The sequence below is a fragment of the Pongo pygmaeus genome, chromosome 12 (assembly GCF_028885625.2).
Source record: "Pongo pygmaeus isolate AG05252 chromosome 12, NHGRI_mPonPyg2-v2.0_pri, whole genome shotgun sequence".
Lineage (NCBI taxonomy): Eukaryota > Metazoa > Chordata > Mammalia > Primates > Hominidae > Pongo > Pongo pygmaeus.
This window is the reverse complement of record NC_072385.2, coordinates 39498169-39514742: the sequence shown is the minus strand read 5'-3', so window position 1 is coordinate 39514742 and position 16574 is coordinate 39498169. Positions and strand designations below refer to the sequence as shown.

At 39.9% G+C, this 16574-nt stretch overlaps 1 protein-coding gene and 1 pseudogene across 1 annotated transcript in view; one reads left to right on the top strand and one right to left on the bottom strand.

Annotated features, from left to right (window-relative positions):
* Window positions 1-9602, bottom strand: part of LOC129029973 (sulfotransferase 1C3-like) — a 41055-nt gene extending 31453 nt beyond the window's left edge. Inside the window, exon 1 of the mRNA XM_063649021.1 lies at window positions 9530-9602. The gene's annotated coding sequence lies outside the window, so the exon portion shown is untranslated. The remainder of the gene's footprint in view (window positions 1-9529) is intronic.
* Window positions 9603-15593: 5991 nt separating this feature from the next.
* LOC129029972 (small ribosomal subunit protein uS2-like) lies at window positions 15594-16465 on the top strand (annotated as a pseudogene).
* Window positions 16466-16574: the final 109 nt, after the last annotated feature.

Genomic DNA, 16574 nt, shown 5'->3' with positions numbered 1-16574 from the left:
AAAGGATATGAACAGACACTTCTCAAAAGAAGACATTTATGCAGCCAAAAGACACATGAAAAAATGCTCATCATCACTGGCCATCAGAGAAATGCAAATCAAAACCACAATGAGATAACATCTCACGCCAGTTAGAATGGCGATCATTAAAATGTCAGGAAACAACAGGTGCTGGAGAGGATGTGGAGAAATAGGAACATTTTTACACTGTTGGTGGGACTGTAAACTAGTTCAACCATTGTGGAAGTCAGCGTGGTGATTCCTCAGGGATCTGGAACTAGAAATACCATTTGACCCAGCAATCCCATTACTGGTTATATACCCAAAGGATTATAAATCATGCTGCTATAAAGACACATGCACATGTATGTTTATTGTGGCACTATTCACAATAGCAAAGACTTGGACCCAACCAAAATATCCAACAATGATAGACTGGATTAAGAAAATGTGGCACATATACACCATGGAATACTATGCAGCCATAAAAAGTGATGAGTTCATGTCCTTTTTACGGACATGGATGAAGCTGGAAACCATCATTCTCAGCAAACTATTGCAAGCACAAAAAACCAAACACCACATGTTCTCACTCATAGGTGGGAATTGAACAATGAGAACACATGGACACAGGAAGGGGAACATCACACACCGGGGCCTGTTGTGCAGTGGGGGGAGGGGGAGGGATAACATTAGGATTTATACCTAGTGTTTAATGATCAGTTGATGGGTGCAGCACACCAAAATGGCACATGTATACATATGTAACTAACCTGCATGTTGTGCACATGTACCCTAAAACTTAAAGTATGAAAAAAAAAAAAGAAAGAAAATTCCCAGTGGTCTCCAATATCTTAACCCTAAGGCAGTTCTGTTGAAATTCACCCTGAAAATGTAAATTGAGTGTTGCCTTCACAGGCAAAGGACATAACTGAGTCATCCTTCCACTCATCTGAAACAAATGCATATGTGGCTGCTCCCTACACTCCATAATTATTTTATTTACTCATCATTTTATTCACCGATTTTACTTATGTAAAAAGGCAGATTCATGAAATGACTGCATCATTGACTATTCTGCCACCTGCTTCTTTCACTTGAAAAATGTGGATTCAGAGAAACTAATCAAAAGACTCAATGGAATGCAACTCTTGCTTCTTTTATCTACTCTTCATTTTTCTCTTTTTGCCCTGCTGCCTGCTGTTTTCTCTTTAAATACTGAAGCCCCAAAACCCTTTCTGGTAAAGCATGGACCACAGGGCAACAGGTGTTTCCTGTGGTTATATGTCCCTTTTTCCTAGATGCATCCTTAACCTTAGCAAAATAAACTTCTAAGAAATAATTGGGTGGTGGAGGGTTCCTCTCTCGACTTTGGAGCCTGCCTCCATCTGACTTTGTACAGGGGAGCTTCTTTCCTCTGTCTTCTCCCTTCTTTCTTGCCTATTTAAACTCTCTGCTCCTTAAAACCACCCCACGTGTGTCTGTGTCATTTTATCTAATTCATGTGAGGGAAGAGCCCTGGTGTTCCTCCACTCATTGGAGCAGTATCATTTTGGTGCCTTGGTCAGGAAAGGGAATTCATTTATCAGGCTGGCAAGCATGGAGCTGATCTCAACTTCAAATCTGTCTTTTAATCTCAAGGCTCTCTTCCAGCTATCCTGTCACCAAACGTTCTTTCTCTTTTTATCTGTGGTCTCTTACCCCTCCTCTGTGTGTCTAGTGTTCAGGAATCTTTACATTTCAGGGAAACAGGTCTGTTAGAAAAGATCATGAATCACAGCAGGCAGTAACTCAGTAAATGTCTCTGTATGATTTCTCTGGCAAGCACATGATATTTCTAAGCCACCTAGTGGAAAAAAAAATCCTCTACATGAGGCACACTCTCTCTTTTTTCACAGTGACAGCACAGCCTCCTTTCACACTGTTAGAAATAGGCTCTAGGCATCTTCTGGGAACGGGAATTTTCTGCCTTTAGCAGTTAGCAGTAAAATGTCTTCTATAGCCAAATTTTAGTCTTGATATTGTCCTATTGGCAGGAAAATTGCCATTCATTTCCTGCATTCCTTTAAGGCACCTATTCTGTCTCCTCTTCAGACAGTGCTTAATTAGTAAAGAGATTCTAAGTCCAAAAGTTAACCAGAACCCTTTTTCTATGGGAAAATGCTTTGGCATAGGCCATCATAGCAGGATATAGAGTTCAATCTAGCATGACCCTTCCCTTAAAGGGGCCTTGCCCAATTATGTGATTTTTCTTGAAATTCATTTCTTTTTTTGGAAGGCACACAGGTCACACAAGTCTAGGAAGTCAAAGGGAAATAAAAGTCAGAAGACTAAGACTGCTTGTGGACAGTGTGACTAAGGCCCAAAATTTACTTCCTCTGGAGCCATGACTTCAAGGGTCATGTCTGCAGTCATGGGTGGCACATTTAAATGGGTGCCAGGATTCAGGAGCCAAAGAGAGAAAATAGTTGGGGAATGCTCTTTACTGTTTTCATCTCCATCCTGGATCACTTACCAAAAGGAAGGAGACTAAAAGGATGCTTTTATTCTCACTTCTCTTTCTGGATGGGTAACAGATCATCTTCAACATGCAGTCCCCTGGAGTGTATTTTAAAGCACCGTTAATTTTTCAACCTTGAAAGTTTTAAGAAAAAGTGGCTTATTTTCTTTTGCACAAGAGTATGGCCTTTTTACTAGACCTTTGCAAGTGTTGCAAAATCAACCCAGCTCTTTTAGCAATCCTATCAGGCAGGCCCAAAGAGAATATTTCCCCAAAATTAGAAAAGTAAGGTCCCGGGGAACCATCTGAGGATTCCCTTATTTGGGGGCCTTTCAAGTTCCCTTCTCATTTCAGGACTTTAGACAAGTAAAGGCAGACTTAGGCCAATTTTCTGACCACCCTGATAGCTATATAGAAGCTTTCAAAAATTCAAGTCAGTTATTTGCCCTCTCATGGAGGAAAGTTATGCTGCTCGTAAGCCGAACCCTAACTTCAGCTAAAATAGGCAGCTCTGCAAGCAGAAGAGAATTTTAGAAATAAGTAATATGTCTCCTATAGTGTGCAAAAACAGAAAAGAAAAAAATAGGGAAGGCAAAAAAATAGGAAAAACACCATTCCCAATAGGAAAAGAAGCAATAACTCATAACAACCGTAATTGGAACCCCTTTATATGGTATTTTTTCTTCTTTCTTGGTTTATAATGCCTTCTATCTATTTTATAATGTTCCCTTAACCTGGGAAAAGTTAATTTTCCAAACCTTAAAATGCTTGGCTTAGAGTTCAGCTAGGGGGATGGGAACCCAGAAGCGTGATATGCTGGCAAAAGGGTAAAAATTTCTTATCTGTTCGGCTTTTGGCTTCTCCCTCCCTGTGCAAGCCAGTAAACAGGATAATAAGGATCATTGTTTATATTCTCTGTGAATTTATAATTAATGAAAAAGGATTTTTGAGGTTGATCTTAAGCTGTAGACAATTTTGTGTGCTTTGCATTCTTTCTGTATGGTTCTGTCAAAGAAAGGATATCTTGGGTTAGGATGCAGGCCCAGGACCCCACAAGCCTGCTGTTCAAGCCAGCCCAACATAAAAGTAACAAACTTGGCTACAGGCCTCCATCTTGTTTCATGTCCTTGGATACATGACCTGTAAGTACATGGCAATAATACATATTACTCTCCACCATTTTACAGTGGTAGCTATCTTCTTGTGCTAAGTCAGTTCTTAGGGGCCAAAAAATCATATAAGCCAGTTTGTCAATCTGGGTGGTGCCTGCTGATTCATCAAAGGCAGAGTTTACAAAATATCTTAAGCACTGATCTTGAAAGCAGTTTAGGGAGGGTCAAAATCTCATAGTCTCTAGCTGCATGACTCCTAAGCGATGGTTCCAAGACTTCTGGCTATTTTCCCGGTCTTGTCCCCAGGCAAGAGGGAAGTATATCTTAAGAATGAGCCATTACCATCTTTGCTTTAAAGTATGAACTGTAAAGCAGGTTCTTCCCAAAAGTGGTGAAGCCTATGCCCAGGGATGGACAAGGGCAGCTTGGGTGCTGGAAACAAAATGGAGCTGTTTGGGTCAGATCTCTTTCACTGTCTCAATTACAATTTTGCAATGATAGTTTCTAAAGCCGCTTACCCTCCTTTGAAAATGCCTTGCACACTCACGGTTAAATCATAACCTAATTAAGGCTCATTGGTTTCACCTGTAAGTTTACTTTTTATAAAATTGAAAAGTCAAAAATCTTAACTGCTTGGCATGGCTAAAGTCGAGTAAAAAGGGATTTAAAAGGATTTTCTTAAAGAGTGCTCAGCTTAATTAAAAATGGATATTCTTTGAGTAATTATGAATGCTTTTGTGGAAACAAAACCTTTTGTTAAAATGAAGAGCTAATAAAAAATGGATATTCAAGTTACAGGTATATTTAAAAGTTTTTCTGAAAAAGCCTTTTTTCTTCTCAGTCGACTGAATTATTTTTCTCTATTTTTTGTCTTACCACCCCTAATGCATGCATGAGAGGCCCAAAGATAACTTCTGGTAGCATGGGACTCCTTGGGAAAAACAGAGGAGGTGCCACAGACCCTGTTTTGGGAAAATAAAAAGCCATCTGTTTTTCCTATGAAATCTCCAAAATTAAAAGTAGATAGTTTCCTCTCAAAATCAAAGGCTCTGTTCTGTTATGTATTGTGTTATACACTGCTTATGTTTTGGGGGTTTCACATTACTTCACATTATGAGAGAGATTTGCTGTTTAATAACCAGGTAGAAAATACACTGTAAGAGATGGCTAGTAGTAGTAATAAATCAGAGAAGCATGCTCTTGGCCACCTGAAAGATATGAAAACATCCCCACCCTCCACTAAAAAATAAGACTCCTATGGGCGATGGGCTAATTGCCTTCAGCTGTGTCTTCTTATTAGGCACTAAAAAATGCATGGTACCTGACCCGGCTCCACCCTAAAGCCAGTAATCCAATTAAAAACTGGAAAATGAAAAATCTTAATAAGTGCTGAATCTTCTGTCTGTGCTGCTATATATGTATTGTATGTAATGTCTGTAAAAAGAGCTGTAATTGATTGTCTTAAAGAAAAATAATCACTTAAATCAAATATGTTTTTAGTTCATATGGCTTTAAGAAATAAAAATACTCGTAAGGATTATTAGTAGAATGCAAGTGTCGTCAAAATGCAAATAGGTGGTCTGAATCACGTAACTTAGGTACCAGGGTTGCCAAATGTTCCCAGGTTGTATATTGCCTGCTTTACAGATAGGTAAGGCCTGGGACACATGGAGCTAGATACTGAAAAGTCAAGCTTTATTTGCATTTCTGTCTGGGTCCTAGGATCCACACCTGGTATATAATTAAAATCACTTACTAACTAGGTTTTCCAGTGATTTCTTTTTTTTTTTTTTTTTTTGAGATGGAGTCTGGCTTTGTCACCCAGGCTGACGTGCAGTGGTGCAATCTCTACTCAGTGCAAGCTCTGCCTCCCAGGCTCACGCCATTCTCCTGCCTCAGCCTCCTGAGTAGCTGGGACTACAGGCACCCACCACCATGCCCAGCTTATTTTTTGTATTTTTACTAGAGATGGGGTTTCACCATATTAGCCAGTATGGTCTCAATCTCCTGATCTCATGATCCACCCGCCTTGGCCTCCCAAAGTGCTGGGATTACAGGCATGAGCCACCACACCCGGCCCCAGTCATGTTTTTAACTATAACTATCCTGGAAATTTTGTCATTCGCAGACAATTGTTGTCTTGCTTTGTTCCTCAAATATCAAGCAAGACAAGAGTTAACTAAGTGGACTGCACTCAGAAAATTAAAGCAAGATTTTTAACTTTTGCTTGGAATATTGCTGATCATGTTTTGTTTTGTAGCATCAAGGAAACTTATTTTTAACTATTTATGGCCTTTAATAATTGAGTAAGTTACACTACTGTGAACCAAAGTTGGAGTATGTTTGTTTTTCTCTGCCTGGTTCCTCTAGAATTAGGAGACTATCTATGAGTACTCTTAACTTGTGGCAATATAGTTGTTTGCATCAGTGCAATAATAATCCATTTTTCTTTGTCCACAGGATGCAATTGGAAAAACTGGTTATTTTACATATGCTTTGACTGAAAGGGTGTGTTTCCCTTTGAGGAATCAAGCTTGACATGAAGGTCCAATAAAGGCTCTTGGGGAGAACTGGCCTCATACCTTGTCTACACAGTGTGGCACAGGGTTCCTTACTTCTGGTCAGTCAAGAACATCACTTTCTAACAAGTCTGGGAACTCCATGTTCATCTTGGGACCTCCACGTTTATCTTGGGACCTCAAGAAACAGATTGACACAACTCAGAGGTATTGGAGGATACAAACCCATGGGTGGGCTCAGCTTTAAAGGTCTTATTTGAAATTCCTTGTGGAACAGAGTTTCACAAAGCCAATCCAAAAGACCTATGTAGAAATAACCATTCTTGCTGCACATTATGCAAATAATCAGGCCAAGTATAAGACTAAAGTGTATTCTATCCACAGCACACGTGGTCCTATCATAATTTGTTTTTTACCAGAAATGAGGACTGGAGAGAGAAATTGTGCTCCAAATGTCATCATACCTTTGTCATTAAATCCTAGTCTCTTTCATTGTTTTTATGCTTTTTGCCTACATTTTAGACGAACCTTGCTTATTCCTGTGAATCAAGTGGTATCTCCTGCAGCTTGGAAGAAACAAAAAGGGATGGGTAATGTAAGAATCTGAATCAATATGCTAATTCTGGGCAATGATCCTGCAAATTCTGAAAGGTAATAAAAGTAAGTAGGGTGCCCATAACCTGGAGGTTTATTTTATTTTATTATTATTATACTTTAAGTTTTAGGGTACATGTGCACAACGTGCAAGTTTGTTACATATGTATACATGTGCCATGCTTGTGTGCTGCACCCATTAACTCGCCATTTAGCATTAGGTATATCTCCTAATGCTATCCCTCCCCACTCCCCCCACCCCACAACAGTCCCCAGAGTGTGATGGTCCCCTTCCTGTGTCCATGTGTTCTTATTGTTCAATTCCCATCTATGAGTGAGAAGATGCGGTGTTTGGTTTTTTGTCCTTGTGATAGTTTACTGAGAATGATGATTTCCAATTTCATCCATGTCCCTACAAAGGACATGAACTCATCATTTTTTATGGCTGCATAGTATTCCATGGTGTATATGGGCCACATTTTCTTAATCCAGTCTATCATTGTTGGACATTTGGGTTGGTTCCAAGTCTTTGCTATTGTGAATAGTGCCGCAATAAACATACATGTGCATGTGTCTTTATAGCAGCATGATTTATAATCCTTTGGGTATATACCCAGTAATAGGATGGCTGGGTGAAACGGTATTTCTAGTTCCAGATCCCTGAGGAATTGCCACACTGACTTCCACAATGGTTGAACTGGTATACAGTCCCACCAACAGTGTAAAAGTGTTCCTATTTCTCCCCATCCTCTCCAGCACCTGTTGTTTCCTGACTTTTTAGTGACCGTCATTCTAACTGGTGTGAGATGGTATCTCATTGTGGTTTTGATTTGCATTTCTCTGATGGCCAGTGATAATGAGCATTTTTTCATGTGTCTTTTGGCTACATAAATGTCTTCTTTTGATAAGTGTCTGTTCATATCCTTCACCCTTTGTTTGGGAAAATAAAACCAAGGAAGTCCATAAACCCCCAAAGGGAAATTCTATATTTTTGTAAGTAAAATTTTAGATGGAAATTATCTATTCCACCACACTTATGGTAATTGCTATATTCACTCTACTATTTGCAATAGGGTTACAGGTATTTAAAGATCAAATCAAAATTATTGAGAAGCTCAGGGAAAATGCAGGCTTCAGCCTCAGGTGGCTACAATCCCTCTTTTAATGAATTCCAGTCCTCTTTGTGAAATTGGTTAACTTTTTTATTTAGCCCTCTCTTGCTTATATGTCTTGTACTAATATTTGGACCCTGTATACTCAATAGTATAATTCGAATTTTTTCTTCTCACCTACAAGCAATCAAACTCCAAATGGTGCCACAAACTGAAACATGCATAGATGCGCCATTCTTCTGAGAATCCTAGGATCATGCACAGGAGGACCCCTAGCTGCTGTTTCCCATTCGATGCCCCTTTTCAGCAGGGAGTAGCCAGAAAGAGTCATTGACCAAAACCTCCTAACAGCAGGTGTGGTGAGATCTCCACAGAGGGGAGTGTTATAGGAGTTATTGAGGAATAATTTTAGGCAGATAGAGAGGAAAAGGGGTCCTTGGAAAATTTTTGTCTCTTTTAGAGCTGCTCCAGAAATGTTTATTGCCTTGCAGGAAAACCATGGCTCTTAGAGCCAGGCTAGCAACCTTTGATATGCAAACGCTGGCTGGGTCCACCAACATGAGGATTCCCACCATTGTCCTCTTGCCCTTGCCTCACATGTGCCTGTCAGCATGATCACCTCCATGTATCCCCACGTGTGTAGAACATCATGGCACCCTGAATTTGCATATTGAAAGGCTAGGGTGGGAGCGCGAGTTTTTTTGTGGGTTATGTGAATGACATGCCTGGTCAAACTAATCCGTTGAGCCCTGTGGAAATCAGACACCACTTCCTCCAACTTCCTCATATAACTGACTGGTATCCACTACTTGTGGGGTCTCCTCTCTCAACATTGGAGCTCCCCTCAATCCACTCTGTCTCTATACAGGGGAGCTTCTTCCTTATTTCTTCTCTCCTCTTTCTTGCCTATTAAACTCTCCACTCCTTAAAACCACACACACACAAAATAAATGATTGGGACATGACTTAGTAATTTTCTTTGATTTATAATACATTAATTAGTTCAATTTAGCCATTCCACAATATATCCATATTCTAAAACATTGCATTGCACATGAGAAATATATAAAATTTTTTGTTGTCAATTAAAAAATAAATTTAAAAAAATCATGATATTTTGCTTATTGGTATTAACAACACAATATCTGTAATTCATGAAAGATTAATCTGTTATGAAGTTTGCAGAAATTCTTATTTTAATTTTTGTAACTTTAAGTAGGTAATTATGTTGGAGATCGTGAATCTGAGGCTTAGAGGGCTAAAGTCATTCACCTAATAAGAAACAAACCTGAGACTTTTCTCCTGGCCCATCACCCTCTGAAGGTAATCGTTTCAACAGCTATGCAGTGTCTGCTTCCCATGGGTTGCGGCTCTAATCTGCTGCAGCAGCATAACACAATTGTACATGACAGACATGTGTTTAGCTTCTCCTTCATTCTCTCAGCCCATCAGGGAAAGATATCTAAGTAGAGTTAGATTTCTGCTTCTGTGTTACCTCAGGATCCAACACCTTCTGAAGATGCATGAGGCATTCAGCTCACGACTTACCTGAGTTTTACTTGGAGCCACAAAATCTGAAGACCCCAAAGCAATTTTTTATATGGTTAACAAGGGTTGAATATCCCTACCCTTTTCTAGGGACTGGTGGTCATCAGACACTAGGATGAGAGTCTCTAAGCAGGCGAGGCTTACCTGGTATCTCAGGCACCAGAGGAAGCAGCTTGCTGCCTTTAGTCAAACCGGTTCCTGGAAACCCAGCGACACGTTCAGCTCCAGGACACTGTGCAAGCAAGAGCACAGCAGGTGAGGATGGTGCTGACTGTCCAGAGCTTATAAACCTGGGAAGATGGGTGGGTTGGGTGTGTCAGGCTGGGGTAAGGCTTGCAGTAGGGGGATGCCAGGGCAGGGCTTTGCACCTGCTGCTGTGTTCTGCCTCCACTGGATCCTGATGTACTCCCCAAGGTACAAATCTAGTCCTGGCTTGGCTCTCTGCAGATACCACAAAGTTGAGGGTCCCTGCTCCCCTTTTGATACCAGCTACTCAGAATGTAAATGAACAGGTCCAACATGAGGGTCTTTAAGCAATTTGATAAAAACATAATTTATTATTCTCCCTATTCTTTTCAGCAAAATAAATTATGTAGTATAGACAATGTTAATTTTGTTAGAATCTTTGTCAATGTATTTGACACTTAGAGGCTTACTACAAAATCCTGTTGTGTATATAGATTTATTATTCTAATCTAATCTATAGAAATACAAATAATTTAGAAATAGATGATTCCAAATAGACTGTCCTCATAGTTTCAAAGTCATAGTCTCTCATGCAAGATTGTCCATATTAACAGTGCTGTCTGGCAACATTATCTGTCCCTTTTGAGGGTAGTGTCATCTGATAACATTTCTGAGTCATTGGAAATTTCCTGAAACAGAACAGCATACAGAAAGGTACATAGCTCCAAAGATTTGTTAATTGAACATTGAGAACATTCTGTTCCTATATTTATACTGGAGGTCTTCCCAGACCAGCTCTCAGGACGGAAACTTGCACAATTATTTCATCCTGTTCCCTTTGAACCTGTAGAAAACATATTCTACTGCCTCTTCACTGAATCCATAGTTAAAATTGGTGTAGAAGAAAGTTCATTTTAGGAAACCACAAGGCCTATAATAAAACCATGAAACCTCCATGTTTCCCTCTGTGTGTGTGTGTGTGTGTGTGTGTGTGTGTGTGTGTGTGTGTGTATATTTTAGAGCAAGAATGTCGGGGTTAGTGGATGCAGTGGGACACATTGTGGTTGTCAGTGGGTGTGGGCAGTGGAGAACAGTCTCCAGAGCTTCTGATCTTACACCCCTCACCTGGTGCTTAATAAAATTTCCATCTGTTGAGCTGATCTAACTATTGATTTTACTGTTCTCATTATACATAGTAACACTCAGTATACAGGAATTAAGTAAATATTGTACAGAGTTCATTGTTAAAATTCCATATGTTTACATTGTCTGTCCTCTGTTTTGCAAGACTCCCAGAGACCATTCCCAAACTACAATTTCAGGAATACTTTTCAGACAAAGTTATTGCTTTTTAATCTCTTTCTAAACTTTTGTTCCTGATGATTGAGCAGTGAAACACAGACACTTAGAGCATGACTTTGAAGCCATATGGCTGTGTTCTCCATTATCTGGCAAGCTGGTTTTAAGAATCATGTGATGTAAATTATGTAAAGCATCAGAACAGTACCCAAGACAAAGGATGCCAGGCAAGTGGTGGTTCATATCATGATTACTCTTGGCTGCTGAGCTGATGTCTTGCAGAAAACCTAAATGAGGTCTGTTTGTGAAAACTCCTGGTAGAGGAGGAGGATTAAAATGCTCCCTTTATAGTTGCCATTACATATGCTGATTTAGAATATTCTCACTGTGAAACATGACCACTCCTGCTACAGACCTTCTTTAAGGGGTGAACATATCAAAACAGGAAAAATGTGAGTGTGAAAAGAGGTTCTGTTGATTATATTGACTGTCAAGGTAAGAAGTGGGAGTTTTCCAGCTAAAAGGACAGTCCCAGTCCAATTGGATCATTTGGTCACCCTGTCATGACAGACCTGAAGCCAATAACAATTTTGATAATTGTCTCAGGGGCTGGAGTATGAAGAACTGGGAGGTTTTCTTGGATAGAGTCCCCTTGCCTTAACAGATGCTGTAATAGTCACAAAACCATCTCTGCATGCCCTGTTGTTATGTGCTGTCTCTGGTCTCCTTTTGGAGGGAAGAACTGCATGTGTTAAGCCCCGAGGGCAGAGCACCTGGTCTACTAGCAGCATCTCTTTGTCTCTCCATGTGGTTTCTTTTCACTGCACATATTTGACAATTTGATCCCATGTCTATGTGGTCTCTTTTGTTAGGTTTTAGTAAGTTTTTGCCTTTTTCCATTTTAACAACTTCAAAAGGCTTAGAATTGTACCTGAGGTTTCCACCTTGCTAGAATTTCTAGTTTAGGGCCCACTATTTATCTTTTTCTTTTTATGAAAAAAAATCATTTTTGTGAGACTGAGTCTTGCTCTGTCACTAAGGCTGAAGTGCAGTGGTGTGATTTCAGCCCACTGCAACCTCCACCTCCTGGGGTCAAGTGATTCTTCTGCCTCAGCCTCCTGAATACCTGGGACTACAGGCACATGCCACCACACCTGGCTAATTTTTGTATTTGCAGTAGAGATGGAGTTTCATCATATTGGCCAGGCTGGTCTCAAATTCCTGAGCTTGTGATCCACCCACCTTGGCCTCCCAATGTGTTGGGATTACAGGCATGAGCCACTGCACCCAGCCCCTCTATTTATCTTTACATCAATATAACCAAGATCAGCATGTTGTCTTTCCTGGAAAAAATTATTATTTTCTCATTTTCCCCATGTCCTGTAAGCATTTCTGGCCTCTTCTCTTTTGATTCTGATCTTAATGTGAATGCGTCTAGAGATTCCTATATGCTGCTTGCTATATGATTTTGGTTGAGACTCCTATTAGGTAAATCTAATCCAAAACAGAAATGAAATCTAAGTATAAAAAAAGTAAATCTTTACCACTTTTGGACACAAAAATCTGTTTCTTACTATGAGGCTTGGCAGAATTTATTAATAAAATATAAAATTTCCATGTAATAAAAGAAAAAATATTCTTCTATATTAGTTTTGATAATCAAAAAACAAATATTTGGAACATACATACATAAATAAGTATCCATAATATATAAAATTATTTTATAAATCAAAAATATAAGCTAAGCAAAAAATCAAATAGCAATTCACAGAAAAGGAAATCCTGATGTCCAAATAACATATGGGAAAATGTCAAATAGCATGAGATTTCAAGGAAATGAAAATGTTAAAAATGTGAATTCTTTTAAATTATTTTAGTTGGAAAAATTGACACACTTCTATAACTGCCAGGTATTGGTGAACATCATGCTGTGGGAATAAAGGAGGACCAGAGAGATGACAGGGTGAAACAGGAGGATGTTACTGAGAGCACTCAGAGCCAGTGGATTAACATCCAAAAACTGGCCCCAGAACAAAGAAAGCACTTGACTTTTATACACACTTCTAAAAGGGTATGGGCTAGCTTGAAACAAGCTTACAATGGCGTGAAGCATAGTGCTGCAAAAGCAAGAATACAGAGGCAGGACAAAGGCAGTTAATCAAATTGTGATAGTTTCATAAATCAGGATTACATGCAACTCTTGCTATGTAGTCTAGATGGCTGTTATCTAGGCTTGCTCTAGTGCTTTGTATGGGCTTATCTCATAATGTTCGCTATGGCACCTAGATGGCTGTAGCCCAGGCCTGTTCAGGCATGTCTTATAACCTTCAATGTGCTGCTTAGATAAAACAGAATACTTGAAGTTACTAGTTACAGAAAACAGGAATCTATAAACTCATAAGTTTACTCATATCATAGGAGAAAGGAAAATTTGTTTTCATTTCCCTATGTTGAGGGAGTGCTGGAGAGTCTCTAGAGCACATTCCTTTAAGCCCTGGCTTCTTTGACAATGTTATCAAGACTTTGCCTGGGTCCGGGCTTTGCCTGTTATTGTCTTTGGGATGAGTCAGCCTAATATAGAAGACTTGTTTTTCTTTTCTGTTTTTTTTTTTATTTTGTTTTACTTTACTTCTTTTATTTCCTGCCTCAATTGGGGCAAATGGAAATTTCCATAACTTAACAGAAGATGATATTTTCAATCAGTTCTTGAGTTAGTTTTGAAAAATTATATTTTCTTGGAATTTTTCCATTTTGCATATATTTTCAAATATACTGGCATAGCTTCCATGATAACATTGTTTTATTACATTGATTGTTTGCAGGAATTTATGATATCCCCCCTTCTTATTACTGGCAATATTTTGTTTGTGTTTGGCATTTATCAGTTAGTCTTACAAGATATTTTACAATTCCACTAGTCATTCCAAAGAGTCTGTTTTTGATTTTTGAGGAAAAAAGAGAACTTAACTATGTCAATAACATTTCTTTTTTTTTAAATTATTATTTTTCTTCAAGTTTTAGGGTACATGTGCACAACGTGCAGGTTAGTTACAGATGTATACATGTGCCATGCTTGTGTGCTGCACCCATTAACTCGCCATTTAGCATTAGGTATATCTCCTAATGCTATCCCTCCCCACTCCCCCCACCCCACAACAGTCCCCAGAGTGTGATGGTCCCCTTCCTGTGTCCATGTGTTCTTATTGTTCAATTCCCATCTATGAGTGAGAAGATGCGGTGTTTGGTTTTTTGTCCTTGTGATAGTTTACTGAGAATGATGATTTCCAATTTCATCCATGTCCCTACAAAGGACATGAACTCATCATTTTTTATGGCTGCATAGTATTCCATGGTGTATATGGGCCACATTTTCTTAATCCAGTCTATCATTGTTGGACATTTGGGTTGGTTCCAACTCTTTGCTATTGTGAATAGTGCTGCAATAAACATACGTGAGCATGTGTCTTTATAGCAGCATGATTTATAGTCCTTTGGGTATATACCCAGTAATGGATGGCTGGGTCAAATGGTATTTCTAGTTCCAGATCCCTGAGGAATTGCCACACTGACTTCCACAATGGTTAAACTAGTTAACAGTCCCACCAACAGTGTAAAAGTGTTCCTATTTCTCCACATCCTCTCCAGCACCTGTTGTTTCCTGACTTTTTAATGATCACCATTCTAACTGGTGTGAGATAGTATCTCATTGTGGTTTTGATTTACATTTCTCTGATGGCCAGTGATGGTGAGCATTTTTTCGTGTGTCTTTTGGCTGCATAAATGTCTTCTTTTGAGAAGTGTCTGTTCATATCCTTCACCCACTTTTTGATGGGGTTGTTTTTTTCTTGTCAATTTGTTTGAGTTCATTGTAGATTCTGGATATTAGCCCTTTGTCAGATGAGTAGGTTCCAAAAATTTTCTCACATTTTGTAGGTTGCCTGTTCACTCTGATGGTAGCTTCTTTTGCTGTGCAGAAGCTCTTTAGTTTAATTAGATCCCATTTGTCAATTTTGGCTTTTGTTGGCATTGCTTTTGGTGTTTTCGACATGAAGTCCTTGCCCATGCCTATGTCCTGAATGGTATTGCCTAGGTTTTCTTCTAGGGTTTTTATGGTTTTAGGTCTAATGTTTAAGTCTTTAATCCATCTTGAATTAATTTTTGTATAAGGTGTAAAGAAGGGATCCAGTTTCAGCTTTCTACATATGGCTAGCCAGTTTTCCCAGCACCATTTATTAAATAGGGAATCCTTTACCCATTGCTTGTTTTTCTCAGGTTTGCCAAAGATCAGATAGTTGTAGATATGTGGCATTATTTCTGAGGGCTCTGTTCTGTTCCATTGATCTATATCTCTGTTTTGGTACCAGTACCATGCTGTTTTGGTTACTGTAGCCTTGTAGTATAGTTTGAAGTCAGGTAGCGTGATGCCTCCAGCTTTTTCCTTTTGCCTTAGGATTGACTTGGCAATGCAGGCTTAAACCAACAAGAACAAATACACAATGTACCAGAATCTCTGGGACACATTCAAAGCAGTGTGTAGAGGGAAATTTATAGCACTAAATGCCCACAAGAGAAAGGAGGAAAGATCCAAAATTGACACCCTAACATCACAATTAAAAGAACTAGAAAAGCACCCTTTCTGTGCCATCTGCAGAGGGGTCCATACGGCGTTGTTCTGGATTCCTCTCGTATCTTAAAGGGAAACTTTCACAATGTCCGGGCCCTTGATGTCCTGCAAATGGAGGAGGAGGATGTCGTTAAGTTCCTTGCAGCAGGAACCCACTTAGGTGGCATCAATCTTGACTTCCAGATGGAACAGTACATCTACAAAAGCAAAAGTGATGGCATCTATGTCATAAATCTGAAGAGGACCTGGGAGAATCTTCTGCTGGCAGCTCATGCTATTGTTGCCATTGAAAATCCTGCTGATGTCAGTGTTATATCCTCCATGAATACTGGCCAGAGGGCTGTGCTGAAGTTTGCTGCTGCCATGGAGCCACTCCAATTGCTGGCTGCTTCACTCCTGGAACATTCACTAACCAGATCCAGGCAGCCTTCCGGGAGCCATGGCTTCTTGTGGTTACTGACCCCAGGGCTGACCGCCAGCCTCTCATGGAGGCATCTTATGTTAACCTCCCTACCATTGCGCTGTGTAACACAGATTCTCCTCTGTGATATGTGGACATTGCCATCCCATGCAACAACAAGGGAGCTCTCTCAGTGGGTTTGATGTGGTGGGTACTGGCTCGGGAAGTTCTGCCCATTTGTGGCACCATTTCCTGTGAACACCCATGGGAGGTCATCCCTGATCTGTACTTCTACAGAGATCCTGAAGAGATTGAAAAAGAAGAGCAGGCTGCTGCTGAAAAGGCAGTGCCTAAGGAGGAATTTCAGGGTGAATGGACTGCTCCAGCTCCTGAGTTCACTGCTACTCAGCCTGAGGTTGCAGAGTGGTCTGAAGGTGTACAGGTGCCCTCTGTGCCTATTCAGCAGTTCCCTACTGAAGACTGGAGCGCTCAGCCTGCAACGGAAGACTGGTCTCCAGCTGCCACTGCTCAGTCCACTGAATGGGTAGGAGCAACCACTGACTGGTCTTAAGCTGTTCTTGCTCAGGCTCTTAAGCAACATGGAAAAATGGTTGATGGAAAATAAACGTCAGTTTCTAAAAAAAAAAAAAAAAACTAGAAAAGCAAGAGCAAACACATTC